At 42.6% G+C, this 15343-nt stretch overlaps 1 long non-coding RNA gene across 1 annotated transcript; it reads right to left on the minus strand.

The window, feature by feature from the left end:
• Positions 1 to 2980: 2980 nt before the first annotated feature.
• LOC117052362 lies at positions 2981 to 6590 on the minus strand. The gene is made up of 3 exons (XR_004427252.1): positions 6512 to 6590; positions 3624 to 3758; positions 2981 to 3411 (listed from the first exon to the last, which is right to left on the minus strand). It is a non-coding gene; the product is annotated as an uncharacterized LOC117052362 (long non-coding RNA).
• Positions 6591 to 15343: the final 8753 nt, after the last annotated feature.

Raw genomic sequence — 15343 nt, forward strand, 5'->3', positions numbered from 1 at the left:
GCCAGTCTTAGCATCTGAGAGGATCTGGAGGGACGGAGGTTGGTCTTTCAGGTATCTGAAAGGAGACATTCAGAGTAATCAGGCCTCATGTTTTGACTCAGAGTTCCAGCATCTTGGGAGGGGCTTGTCATGCTCTCATTGACTACAGAATTTGCTCCAACAAGACATAGAGATGGCCACAAACCTAGATGGCTTTAAAATAGGATCAGACCAATTGATGGAGGAAAGGTCTATCAGTGGTGGTTGGTCACAATAGCTATGTTGTATCACTACTGTATGCCTCTGAATGCCGGTTGCTGGGAATCACAAGTGGTGGGGGAAGAACGTTTGAGCTCAGGTCCTGCTTACAGGATTCCCAAAGGCATCTGGCCGGCCACTGTGAGAACAGGATGCTGGACTAGATGATAAAATCAACTTACGCAAATGCCTTGCGTTAGGGGAAACAGCCCAGTCAAAACTGCATAGAACAATGTGTTACCTTTCAAGAAAACTGTACTAAAATGCAAAGTGGGTTTTCAGGAGAAATTCTCTTTCTTTTTGAAAATTTCAAAGTGCTGCGAAATGTGGATAACCAAATTTATGATTGGGAAACAAGAAATCGAGAGAAATGAAATTGACAGGCCTTCCACACCTAAAGCCCTGAGGCTTTTTTCTGGTGCCTGCAGGGTCCCACCCCCTGCCCCTCCCTCTGCTGAAAGAAATGTGGAGGTGCTTACAGATATGCAAATATTTTTCGGTGGCAGAACTGCACCTCAAAATTTGGATAAGTGCGAATTTTGGAGGGTGGTGGTGTTTGGGTTCACATACTGCTATAGAAAGTGTGAATTTGGTAGATTTTTACGTTAAATACAGTGGTACCTTGGTTCTCAAATGCCTTGGTACTCAAACAACTTGAAACCCAAACACTGCAAACCCGGAAGTAAGTATTCCGGTTTGCGAACTTTTTTCAGAAGCTGAACATGCTCCGATTTAAGTGCCATGCTTCCGTTTTGGGTGTTAATGCTGAGGTCTGTCTGTTTTTGCAGCCTTTTGTTTTTGTGACTGTGTGGAACCCAGTTCAGCTACTGATGGATGGATGGATGGATGGATGGATGGATGGATTGTGTGACTGCAGTACATTGTTTATTGCTTTCATTTTATGGATCAACAGTCTCAATTAGATAGTAAAATTCATGTTAAATTGCTGTTTTAGGGGTTGTTTTTAAGAGTCTGGAACTGATTAATCCATTTTGCATTACTTTCTATGGGAAAGCATGCCTTGGTTTTGGAATGCTTTGGTTTTGGAACAGACTTCTCAAACAGATTAAGTTTGAGAACCAAGGTACCACTGTATGTACTGAACCATATTTCTCCTCCCCCCCTTCCTGAGAGTCCATGTGTGTCCACAGGTACCATGCTGACAACCTATGCCATTGCCCACTCATCTCTGCACCTCTCTCTTTCTCTCCCAGGGATATTCAACCTGGTGCTGTACCAGCGCTCCCTCTGGAAACCAACAGCTTATTCCTCACAGGTGGCTCCCAAAGTGTAATCAGACACCAAAGGCCAAAGTCTAGAAGGAAGATAGCGTTGTATGCTTCCCCCATTTTTGAAGTCGCACCGGATCCTTGGAATCTACGTTGACCATGTGCATTTTTAAACGGAGGAGATGTCCACAGCTGGGCCACAAGATTCACTGTTTGCATTGGATATCATCCTGCCAGCACACCTTCAAGCACATACCCGCTGGACTTAGTGAGATCAGAATCTTTGAACAACCCACGTGCAGCTTACTGCGTTTCAGCAGCACTGAAGAAAAAACAAACCTTTCCCAGGTCTTCTCTTCATTCCATCCCATTTGATGTGTATTTAGAAAAAAAAATTCTTCCTTTCTTTTCTTCCTGCTTCAGTGCCTTGTCCTGCTATTAAATCGTTGGTTTGTATGGAAGATTGATAGCCCTCTCCACCTCCTTGATCAAACGAAGGCCAAAGCAACGAGTTACAGATGATCATGTGACGACGCAGGAATTGGTTAGCTGTGGTTCCTGCATCACAGGGGAGTTGGACTCGGGTGACTCTACAATTCTATTATTCTGATAGCAGTGCAAAGCAAATAGCTCATTCCTTGGTGGTGGAGCAGCCATTACGAAAGAATGCTATGGGTGAAGATACTATTCATTGCAGGGATGGGGGATCTGATGCCCTCTGAATGTTGCTGGACTCCAACGCCCATCCTTACCATCCTCAAGAGCAGCACTCTGTTGTGTAGGGGCACACAGAGAAGATCACACGGCACTAAGGGAGGTGAGAATCTATGAATTTTGGTTCCCCTCAGCTTCTCATTTTTGCCATCTTAAATTCTGTTCACATTTCCACAGCAAATTGTAACAACAACAACAACAACAACAACAACAACAACAACAACAACAACAACACTCACAAACATTTCAGGGCAAATTTATTGCAATATATGTGTCTTTGTATAGCGCTTTTAACTAATCTTCACAATTTTGCAAACAATTTCCATTACCACAATGATTTTTTTTTTGTATGCTATCTTTGGTAATAGATATGAGTAATTCCATGCTCACTTTCCCCTAATATATGCTTTTCTACACCAAATGTTTAGTTACAGGGAACCGCACTGCAAAATTCAGAGATGTGTAAATATTGCAGGATAATTGTATTTCGCTTTGCATATTGGTATGAGAAGTGTGAATTAGATAGTTTCTGATAAAAATACAAACAAAAACATTTCCTCCCCTATCCCTACATAAGCACAACTGGCTCTGTCCTCCACCCCCTCACTGTTGCTCCCTTTTCCTTAGCATATGAGGCCTGAGGGAGCCTCTTCACTATTCCTAATAGTTCGTGAATTTCCAGTAATATTATGAGAAGCAAAAGTTGCTATAAGACATTTAATAATTAAGTGTTCATCCATAGCATCACATCTGACTGAGACATACCCAGTCCTCACAATATATGCATAGTATATTGTAATAAAAACAACAGCAGCAACAATTAGAAGCAAGTTGGGAAATGGGGCAGTCTTGGAAAGCAAGAAGGATATTCCACCCTAGGCAGAAAAGATTGCTGAATAAAAGGTATCTTGGTAATGGATGAGATCATTTTAATGGTTCCAGCTGGGCACTTGGGTAAGAAGGCTTCTCAAAAGTGATGTTGTAGAGATGAAAGTGGACATCTTTTCTGCAATCCAGGCTTATTTCAAATGGCTCTTGGTTAAGTGACATCACCAAACAGAACGCCCATTGGCCAGTCAGGTTTCAAAGCCCCACCTGACTGGGGAACACCTGTGACAGGTGTCATAGGCCGTGGGCTACACTCAAGGGTCACTGGGTGTTGATGGCTCTTCCTTTGGGGATGGTTTTACTTTTTTGTGGAACATCCTGTCCCATAGCAGGTTTTGTGTGCCTGGAAAAGAAATTGGGAAATAATAAGACCTTGGAAAACAAGAAGAAATTGGGAAATGAGAAGACTAATCCTGGAAGTGTGAGAAAATGAAGCTTTTATATGAAATTGAAGCTCATTTTCTCATGTATATGTTCATTAATATATATGAGAGAAAACGAAGCTGACCCCAGTTTACCATGATTGTTATCTGACTCAGAATAGGATGTACTTACCCAACACTAAGCTGAGAGAGAAGGAGACACAAGCTATGCAGAAAGCCCAGTCTGGTGCCAGGTATATAACATCTGCATCTATGACAACACGGACCTCAAACAACACAATCATTAGAGAACTGACAGTGCAGAGTCCTGCAAGCAAGCAAGAAATTCCCATTAGGGATGTCCAAAGACATTTTGCTGCCTGATACAAAGGACAAGATGGTGAATCTTCCACTCTACCTCCAACCCCCCACATGGCACGTACTAAGCCCTACGAGACTGGCAACTCAATGTGGATGGACCTGTCAATTACAGTTTGGTTTAACCCATTGCAATTCATTTCTTTGAAGTGGAAATTTGTATGTGTTTCTTTGCATATTTTCAAAAGTAGGTGCACTTTCTTAACACAGTTTTGCCCCACGTAAGCATTTTTGCAAGCAATTTACCCCTCACCAACCCCACAAGTCGAATGCATTTCTTTATGCTGTTTTCAGTAATATGCACGTTTTTGTAATCGTTCCTTGGTTGGAGGCCAACCACCATTCAAAATTGCAAAATTCAGAGAAAGGCAAATTTCAAAAGAGAGGTATGTTTTGGTTTGTACACTGATTTGATAGCATTGCATTAGAATGTGAACTAAATGAATCCCCTCCAACACACAATTCTTACTGGAAACTGAATCTAAGGTCCCACCAGCACTATGCATTTAAAGCTGTGTCGCAGGGGCCACCAAGCCCATAGGTGCCACAGTGACCAGGAAGGTTTTCACTACCGCTCTCAGGCAAATGCCAGAGACTCTGAGCTTTCGTTTTAAAAAAATGACTACATCTCTAGCTCTCCTAGAAAGAAGGTTATAAAGCAAAATGTGCAGGCAGCCTTCTAAGCAACTTCTGTGAAATGAGCCAGCCTGGTTCTCGCCTATCAGTGTTTTTAGCCGATGAATGAAGTCACAGCTATGATTGACAAGTAGGTTGTTTGGACACCAGGCAACAGGAATCCCTGGAGTCCTAAAGAGCTTCTGTTTTCCCCCTTCCCATTAGTGTTCCTGCTTTTGTCTTATTTTCAAGTAGTCCTTAGAATCTCTGCATTTTGCCCTTTCTTTGTTCCTTGCAACCAGCAGGCATCTTTCCTATGGTGCATTTGTCTGAGATTGGGTACTTGCTAAAGGTTATTATTAACTTAAAATATCACTCAGCAATAATTGTGTGTGGATGTTAAAGAATGCTGCCCCACCCCAAAAAGAACACATCCAAAAAAATTACCGGTAAATATGAAAACTTGGGAAAGAGACTTGGGCATGTTTCCTGCTATGCAGGAGCTGATGTCCAGGCACTCATTAATAATGTCCAGTCACACATGCCTATTTTTGAAGTAAGTCACTTTGTGTTTAATGGGGCTTGTCGTGGTTTGGGTGCTGGAGCTCCTCGTGCACAAACTTGGACTGCTCATGCACGAGGTACCAGTTGCGGGGAAAGCGGCCAGCGTTCCACGTGCTCTTGGGCACGGGCGCCGGCCAAGTCTCACAATCCGAAGGAAGCTGAGTAAGCCAATTAATGACTCCGAAGGTGCATGAGTTCTTAGTTGCCTTCTAAAATGAAATGTTGCCTCGAGAAATAGAATATACCCTGACTCTGAATAGACGGACCAACTTAAGGAAATTAAAAATTTTACTTTAAACCTTTTACTCCCCCCTTTTTCACCCCAAAGGAAGACAGACACCGGTTGTATCTTTAGTGGCTTCGGCAGAACCCGCGTAGGCTCGTCCCCTAAGCTAAGTTCTCCTAAGCTTAAAGTCCCTGCGCGCCCAATCTTCCGCGAGGCTAGCTAAATAAGACTAAAACCGAAATATCTTCCGCAAGCCTAGCCCTAGGCTAAACCTAAAAGGAACCTAACTAAAACTAAACCGAATGATCTTCCGCGATCTAACTCTAACTAAAAGGAAAACCCATCCAACCCATCCAGCCCGCTCCTAATCCCTTAAACTAAACTTGACTTCAACTAAAACCCAACTAAAGCAGAACGGAAAAGAACGTACTAACGTGCCTAAGCGGGGAGCCTCGGCCTTTTATTTAGGAACGAACGTGACATCATGATCAATGCCTCAACCAATAAAATCACTGTTGCTGCCCTCCAAAAAGGCGGGAAGCAAGTTTAACGCTCATTAATAACTTTGAACATGACCGGAACTATAAAATAAAGGCGGATTAATCTCATTGGTGAACCAAACCATTCATTCTTACTTTCGCTTTCGCTTTTGCGCGTAGCGATACCAAAAGTAGTTCCTGAAAACCTCATCAAACAAACAAATAAATGTGGATCCTATAGCGGATCCGTGTAGCGTATTCCGACAGGGGCTTTCTTCCAGATAGGTAGGTACAGGATTGGCATTAAGGAAAACAGAGTTCTTGTCCCGTTCAGAGCTGTATCTTCACAAGGACACATCTGACTTTCTATAGTTAGTATGGGGATAACCAGGGGCAGGAACAATGAAACAACAGTGGCTGTACTGTCTCTAACGTTATGCTATGCTGCCCACAGCAGCCATTTTGTCTTACACCATGTCCCCTCCATTGCAGCCATTTTGTGATTGGAACCCTCGGCACTGGTCCAAAAAAGATTGGCAACCCACTGCTGCATCATGCCATTTTCAATAGTCATGGCTTCCCCCAAAGGACCCTGGGAACTGTAGTGCTGAGAGTTGCTAGGAATCTCCCTATTCCTTTCACAGAGCTACAATGTCCAGAACATGCAAACAGTCAAGCCCTCTTCCCAGAGAACTCAGAGTTTCTCTGAGCATACTCCACTCTTGCCCATGGCTGGCGTTGTTTCTGCTCCACGTGGAGAAGCCTGTCGAGAACTAAACTCACTATTATGCTAGTTGATGAAGTGCGCTGACACGATACCTGCGCAGTAGTTAGCAATGGAAGAAATCATACAGTCAGGAATATTCCTCTTTGTGATGCGACTTAAAAGGTTCTGTCCACACAGCAAGGCAAGGCAAGTAAAAATAAGGGCTAGTATCATAAGGCTTCGGACAGCCTGCAGGCTCGCTAGAAAAAAAGAAAGAAAAACAGTTCCATTGTAAGTGCATTCGTGGCGTTATGCAAGTGCTTCTAAGAACGGATTTGCAGTGCATTCCTAGTCAGTGTATATATGAATGGGAGGATCCACATGCAGCCAGAGTGGCAATTGCATGTTTAGTTACTGTAGTGTCAGGGAACAGGTGGTGCTCCTGATTCAATTTAACTGTTATTCTTAGGCACGTGCTTTGATCCATGTATAGCAAGCATAATGTATTGGCCTGGCCAGCCGCAGAGAAAAGGAGCATGAGAAAGAAGGGAGTGAAACAACCCACTTCAAAGATGAACTTTGCCTCAACTCTGGCTGAGATCCTACTTGCCCGCTGACTGTCTTGCCAGAGTGGTGCATGCTCTGGTTATCTCCCGCTTTGATTACTGCAATGCGCTCTACGTGGGGCTACCTTTGAAGGTGACCTGGAAACTGCAACTAATCCAGAATGCGGCAGCTAGACTGGTGACTGGGAGTGGCCACTGAGACCATATAACAGCAGTCCTGAAAGACCTACATTGGCTCCCAGTACGTTTCCGAGCACAGTTTAAAGTGTTGGTGCTGACCTTTAAAGGCCTAAATGGCGTCGGCCCTGTATACCTGAAGGAGCGTCTCCACCCCCATCATTCAGCCTGGACACTGAGATCCAGCACTGAGGGCCTTCTGGCGGTTCCCTCACTGCAAGAAGTGGGGTTACAGGGAACCAGGCAGAGGGCCTTCTTGGTAGTGGCACCCGCCCTGTGGAATGCCCTCTCATCAGAGGTCAAGGAAACAAATAACTATCTGACTTTTAGAAGACATCTGAAGGCAGCCCTGTTTAGGGAAGTTTTTAATGTTTGAAGTTTTATTCTGTTTAATATTCTGTTGGGAGCTGCCCAGAGTGGCTGGGGAAACTCAGCCAGATGGGCAGGGTATAAGTAATATATTATTATTATTATTATTATTATTATTATTATTATTATTATCAACAACAACAACAACACCTGTATCAGAAATGATGTAATCTTGGCACAAAGCCCATACAGACACTATGTTCAGGCCCTTTGCCAAGATTACAGCTCCAGCAATTCAATGAGACTAGCCATGGGATTTCCGGGAGCTCTGGCCTGGCACATCAGACTGGCCTGTGCCAGGGGTGCCATCAGCCGTTGTAATTGGGGTCTCCCATGGCAGGAATGATGGATGGCTGAGCTAGCTTCACAGCTTACCTTTAAGTATTATTTTATGTCCTTTAATTATCTTTGCTTTGTATACTAGCACCTGTTGCTGTTTCTATACTTAGTGTTATAGTAGTTAATAAAGTTTGCTTCTGCTCCTTAAGTGTTTGTTGCCCTCCATTTACTGAGAAGCCAAGGTACCTGATGCTGCTTAGTGGTTGCTTCTGACCAGGGTAATTATTGAGCAGGCAGGACAGTTAAATATAAGGTGTTCGTATGAGCTGTGCTGGCACCTGCATATCCAAGTCCTCCAAACCACTGAGATTGCAGTACAGAGTGGATGATTCCAGGGAGCCCAGAAGCAGGGCATGAGGGCGATAGCTTCTTCCCATTGTTGGCCCTCTCTTAAAGAGGAAAATGGCCAGTAAAGGTTCAATATCAGCAGTGAGCAGAAAGCAGATCAAATCTATCAGAGCAGAACTCTCAGAGATTTCGAACACACCAACAATGATTTCTGGCTCTGCATTGTTTAACAATGGGGGGGGGGGGGTGACATTTGTGTATGCATTCTTATCACAAATTAGAACTCTGTTTGCTTTGGTAGGAAGGCTGGGGGGCAAACCAAGGAGATTGCTGCAATCTAAGAGGTGTGGAGGTTTTTGGTTTTTTGTTTGGCTTGGAATCCAAACCAGCCACAGCTTCATCTCTGACCTCTAATAGTAACAGTGTCTACAGTGCAAGGCTACTGTATGATTTATGTATAGAAGAAGAAGAAGAAGAAGAAGAAGAAGAAGAAGAAGAAGAAGAAGAAGAAGAAGAAGAAGAAGAAGTTTATGTTAAATAATATAAAACATAAGAAAACAACCCCTAAAATCAACAGGGTTTAAAAAGCAAGAAGACATAACAACATCATCAAAATTTAGATAAAACCAATAGTTTTACAAACAAATGTGCAAAACAAACAAAAATTTCATGTCCCTCTAGGCTTGTCTAAACAAAAAAGTTTTTAGCAAGTGTTGAAAACAATGGACCAGTTCTCCACTAACTTCTACTCATAGTAGACCCATTAAAAGTAATGGACCTAAGTTAGCTATGGTCATTAATTTCAGTGAGCCTACTCTGAGTAAACACGAATTGGCTACAAGCAAGGTGTTGGCCTAATATTAAGTTCCAGAGCATAGATGCTGCCACACTATAACTCCATCTGCCCTGGACATTTAAAGCAGTATCATACCACTTTAAACAGCCATGTCTTCCTCCTAAGAATCATGGGGACTGCAGTTTGTTAAGGGAGCTGAGAGTTATTAGGAGACCTCTATCTCCCTCTGTCCCAGAGCTACAATTCTCAAAGTGGTTTAACAGTCAACCTCTCTCTCCAGGAAACTCTGGAAATTGTGGTTCTGTGCAGGGAAATATGGACTCTTAGCAACTCTCAGCACACTTAGCACACTATAGTTGCCAAAATTATGTGTGGGAAGCCATGATTGTTTAAAGTGGTCTTATATTGCTTTGAATGTATAGCTGAGGTCTAAAAAAAATGCCACTTCTGCAGACAAAAGCTACTGAGTGGGTACCTAAGGGATAAGGCCGTCATTCAAGTCAACTCGTCCTAGCCTCCATTGCATGGAAATAAAACTCCTACCCGGAAGTCCATTTGGCCCATGACCCTTAACCCAAGAAAGAACAGTAAACCAGTTGTGCCTCCTAACCGATGTTGTAAGGGTGTGGTTTACAGCTCTTCTCAAAGCAAAAAAGCCACAACCCCAAATTGACATTGGATTTCACACAGTTATGGACCAGCCAGTTGGGAGATGCTATGCAGATGATGAGCAAGACGATATTGACGCAGCACATGACGCTGTATGTTTTTCTGACAAAAGGCATTCGCCGGACTTTGGCAAGGATCTGCAGAAAGAGGAAAGGCCAACATTCAGAAGCCCTAAGAATGATACTTGGAATCCAGGTATGAGGGATGTGCTGGAGGGGATAATTTGCCAGCTTGGTGATCTGTTCTACCCCAATGTCATTGTGGCCTCCAGCTATGTGGCTTCTGTGATAGGGCATGCCTTGGCTACTAAGATAATCTGTAGAGGCCCTCCTCATTGTGCCACAACCTGAAAAAACTCAACTAGAAAGAAGTCCTTTTCTATGGTGGTACACACTCTCTGGGGCCACAGGGGCCAACCAGATGCCTGTGGGAAACCCTTCAGCAGGACCGGAGTCCAAGACAATTCTCCCTTCCCGCATTTCCCAGCAACTGGTACCCAGAAGCATTGCTGCCTCCGACTGTGAAGGCAGAGCATAGCAATGATGGCTAGAAGCCACTCCCAGCTTTCATGTCCATGAATTTGTCCAGTCTTCTTTTAAGACCATCTAAGCGGGTGGCTATCACTGCCCCCCATGGAAGTGAGTGCACTGAATTATGTGCTGCATGTCAAAGGACTTTATTTTATCTGTTCTGAGTCTCCCAAGAGTCCTCCCCTATTTCATAATTTTCCAAGGAGATGGTCATGGGGTAAACAAAGGAGACGTTTGGGGTACAGAACCTTACAATCCTCTGCCCTTTCCTCCCCAAACTTGCACAACAGCAGCAACCAGGTCAGTTGTAACTGCAGCAGGATTAACACTGAGAAGGCAGATGTGCCACATTGCAGGTCTGACCAATGAAATAGACCTGAAGCTACTGTTTTCCATAGGGACCATGCATTTCCCAGCAACCTTTAGTCAAGCTTTAGCATAGTATTGTCTTCCTAACCATTATGCATCCAGGGACACAAAATGGAACCATAAATTCTTGGCAACCCTCAAGTTTAGACTCGGAGCTAAAGACTGGCCTTGGCTATATATATTCAATGCTATCTCAAAACAGGGGCCAGACTTCCCCTGCAATGTGGGACTCATACCATTGTACCTTAAGTTGGCAAGCATAGAATCACAGAATTGCAGAACTGAAAGTGACACTGAGTGTCATCTAATTCAACCCTCTGCAATACAGGAATCTTTTGCCCAACGTGGGGCTCAAACCCATCACCCTGAGATTGAGAGTCTCACGGTCTACCAACTGAGCTACCCCAGGTCCATCATAGGTTTAGCAAAACCCTCCATGGAAAACTCAATTTTTTTCCTGCTGATTATTTGTGCCTGGTCATCTGTTGCCTTTTTAAAAGCTTAGCAAAGGTTCTCGGACATCCCTTCTATCAACTGAGTATTTTACCTTCCCTCGAATATCCCTCGCTTGGAGGAATATTTGAGGGAGGTTCTTAAAAATGTTTTCAATATTGTTTACAGTCGTTTTGGCAAATCATATTGCAACTTGTCTTGGGCTCTACTGTGTGGGGTAGAGGGGAATACTATTTACGTTTCTATTCTATTATTTCTATTGTTGATGTTCTTCTTCTGGATATGTCTAATTTCCTTGTGGCTTAGGGCCTCAGTAAGTGGAGAAAGGGAGACACAAGGGCCATCACTCTTGCTTTTGGGCTCACCATAATTCAACTTGAAACATGAAAGCTTGGACCACCCCGCATTCCAGGCATGCACCATACCCTCTTCTTTGTTGTTGCTCCTCTCTGTTGCAAAAACAAAACAAAACAGAATGGCCACCCAGCTTCCGAACGTCTTGCTTTTCAACTGTCATGGAATTTTCCCTCCTTCCATGAACAGAGGCTTGTCTCCAACTAAGTTCTACTCAGAATAGACTGGTTGAAATGAATGGACGTAGTCAGGCCCGTTCATTTTAATGGGTCTTTTCTAAGTAGTCTGGGTTCATAAATTCCAAATATTTCTCAAAGTGATATTTGAGAATCATTTGAAAAGAGGTCTGTACCCCAATCTCCAGTAGATAAAGGAGGCATCTAGCTCCCAATTTTCTTTGCCTAGGTTGCAGAAACCGTATGTCTGTTTAATGCAGGAAACATGATCCATTAAGAATTTAATTTGACCAAATTTGTATTACTGGCTTTTGGTGAAAAGGTGGGTTGTCAGGTTCTTGTTTTGATCTGTGTAAAGTTTAAGATTTGTAAGGCTGCTTCCTAAGGAAACATGAAACAAGATAGCATATGTACCAGAAATGTCTTAAGACATGAACTGGGAAAGTATAGGTTTTAAAATTTTTGTGAACAGCGCTTCTGCCCTTGGGAAAATTTTATCTCTTGAAACTACTCTTCCCTTCTTTATGTGTCTGGTGAGAAAGTGGACACTGCTTTAGGTCAATCAATGCAAGCCCTTATAGCAGGGATGCATTTTGAAGGGTGTTGCTGTGGTGTGCTGAAGGTCAAGGGGCCAGGAGGCTATCTGACATATGAGAACACAAAAAAGGCAAAAACAAAACAAACTGCACTTTCCAGTCACTATTAGACCTTCCTACTAAGCTCCTGCCAACCTAGCAGTTTGAAAGCACGTCAAAGTACATAAATAGGTACCGCTCTGGCAGGAAGGTAAACGGCATTTCCGTGCATTGCTCAGGTTCGCCAGAAGCGGCTTAGTCATGCTGGCCACATGACCCAGAAAAACTGTCTGCGGACAAATGTCGGCTCCCCCAGCTAGTAAAGCGAGATGAGCGCAGCAACCCCAGAGTCGTTTGTGACTGGACTTAACTGTCAGGGGTCCTTTACCTTTACCTTTTTTCTATGTGTTAAAGCATAGACCACTATTGAAAAGAAGAGGCTTCTCCCAAAAGAATGCCAAAAGTAATTTAGTAACAAAATGCAACGTGTTATTTTTATATTTTATATGATATCCTATGCCCAGCTGTGTGCACTCATCTGGGAGGGTGGACACCAGGTTATTATTTAGTGCATATCTATATAACATATGCGACCAAAGGGGGGTGGGAAATATGTCTATGTCTAAAGTGTAGTTAAATGTGGAGAAAATATTTGCGGTTCCTACAGAACCTAAGCAAATCTATCCCTGGAGGGGGAAGCTGTTATGGAAATGACGGGAGGGGGCACATCTTTAAAGTTGTTAAATGTTACAAATATTATTCCTGAATGTATCCTTTCAACTTGACAGCTCAGGGAAGATACCTAGCTTTAGAAATTCATATAAAATCAGTAGTTTGACCAATTCTCTTCATTCTCTTCATTCCAATGCCATTTTGGTCTTAGAGGAAAGGACTCCTTTACCTTTCTCTCCCGCCATAATCCCTCAAGCGTGAGGGCACATATACAACACCCCACCCAGGGAGTGCCCAAGGGTGGCAATCACTGAGCAGTTAGCTGGACAAAGAAACCAAAAGCCCATCACTGAACTTGCCCCAGGGCATGGATGGGCAGAAGAAAGTTTTATTGTACTCCTGGTAGCATGTCAGGGTGGAACATTCCTCTCTTCACGGCAGTCACCACTTCACACCCGTTGAAGTTTTTATGGTCTTTCTTTACAAGTATTACCAATTAATTTGCAACCCTGTTGTTTCTCGCGATAGGCAGGAGGGAAAGAGACAGAGTCAGTGAAAAGTCGTAGAGCCCCCACACTTTGCATGTTGGCGTTGCCGCCACCATAAATCATTGGCAGTATCTGCATCTTCGGGATCAGACCAATGGTGATGAGCTTTGTAATTTAGATTTAGATTTCTGTAAATACTTGTAAATGGGGCTGCCTTGCAAGACGAAAAAAAAAAAATCTGTCTAGCGAAAACCGCGGTTTGCATTGGTGCTTCGCTAGACGAAAAAATCGCTAGACGAAAATACTCGCAGAACAAATTATTTTCGTCCAGCGAGGCACCACTGTATTAGAAACAAAGATAAAGGGTTGGAAAAGTATGTTCAATAAATTTTGTAATGGGGATAGGAACCTCGAATTAATAAAAGAAGATGGTATAACCCCAGAAAACAGGTGGACTGGGTCTCCCCAACACAAAGTTATATTATATAGCAAATCAGTTATGATATATCATAGATTGGATAACGGAACAAGGAGAGTTATAATGGTTAGAGAGTGGTACACAGGAAATGAGGGAGAAGTTAGTGAAATATAAAGGAAAATTGATCCCAGCAAATTCCCCACTAACCCCAGTTGTGATGATAAAAGACTTACCAATAAATTTCATAGAATCATAGAGTTGGAAGAGACCACAAGGGCCATCCAGTCCAACCCCCTGCCTAGCAGGAAACACCATCAAAGCATTCCTGACAGATGGCTGTCAAGTTTCCACTTAAAGGCCTCCAAAGAAGGAGACTCTACCACACTCCTTGGCAGCAAATTCCACTGTTGAACAGCTCTTACTATCAGGAAGTTCTTCCTAATGTTTAGGTGGGATCTTCTTTCTTGTAGTTTGAATCCATTGCCCCGTGTCCGCTTATCTGGAGCAGCAGAAAACAACCTTTCACCCTCCTCTATATGACATCTTTTTATATATTTGAACATGGCTATCATATCACCCCTTAACCTTCTCACCTCCAGGCTAAACATACCCAGCTCCATAAGCCGTTCATCATAAGGCATCGTTTCCAGGCCTTTGACCATTTTGGTTGCCCTCCTCCTTTTTGAACTTTTTGGTTGGCTGTCTCTGTCATTTTTGCCAGTTCGAGATATTCAAATAATTTATCCTGCCATTCCTCGTTTATTGGTACTAATTCTCCTTTCCAATTTCTGGCAATTAATATTCTTGCTGCTGTTGTAGCATATAAGAATATTCTCTTTTTTCATTTGGAATATATGGGTTTTAAAATGCCCAAGAGGAAAGCTTCTGGTTTCTTTATGAAAGTTTGCTTTTTTCAATTATTATTACGGTATATAATATCCCCAAAATTCTAATTATATTTTTTGCAACCCCACCACATATGAAAAAGTGTCCCTTCTGCCTGTTTACACCTCCAGCAAGTATTTAATTGAAAAAAGGAAATTGAAAAAAGGAAATTGAAAAAGAAGTGAAAGAGAATACTTGAAATAAAGGACTGGGTGGAGAAAATGAGCAGCAAAGAATAAATAAGAGAAGCTTGTTTTGACTGTATACAACTGCAGCAATGGACAAAGAAATGGTTAAGGGAAAACAAGAACTGCAAAGAATATATTTTTTTAAAAAAAAAGATTATAAAAATGGGAGATATAGAAGAAAATACAGTTATAAAAGGGGAAACCCATGAAATTTATAAAATATTAATAGAAATGGAAGATCAAGATCAATAAAAAGAGGTGTGGGGGAAAGGAGACAACAGGGCAGATAGTCAAAGCTGGGGGGGGGAATATGGGAGAATCATAGGTTGAAAATGTTGTCTATAAGAATAAAAGAAAATTATTATAAATTAGTTTGGATATGGTATTTCACACCAGTCAGATTAATTCAAATAAGCAATGAATTAATTCAAATAAGCAATGTGCTGGCATCAGGATCCAGAACTCAATGCAACATATGCTATGTTGGAGGGGATGCCAGGAAACTGGGAATTACGTTCACATGTGGTGGGAGTGTAAATATGTAAATTATTCTGGCAAAGGGTGTTTAATCACTGGGTTAAAGCTGACTGAAAGTCCAGAGGTAGCATTATTATCAAGTTACCATGGGGTGGA

The sequence above is a fragment of the Lacerta agilis genome, chromosome 8, assembly GCF_009819535.1.
Source record: "Lacerta agilis isolate rLacAgi1 chromosome 8, rLacAgi1.pri, whole genome shotgun sequence".
Taxonomy (NCBI): Eukaryota; Metazoa; Chordata; class Lepidosauria; order Squamata; family Lacertidae; genus Lacerta; species Lacerta agilis.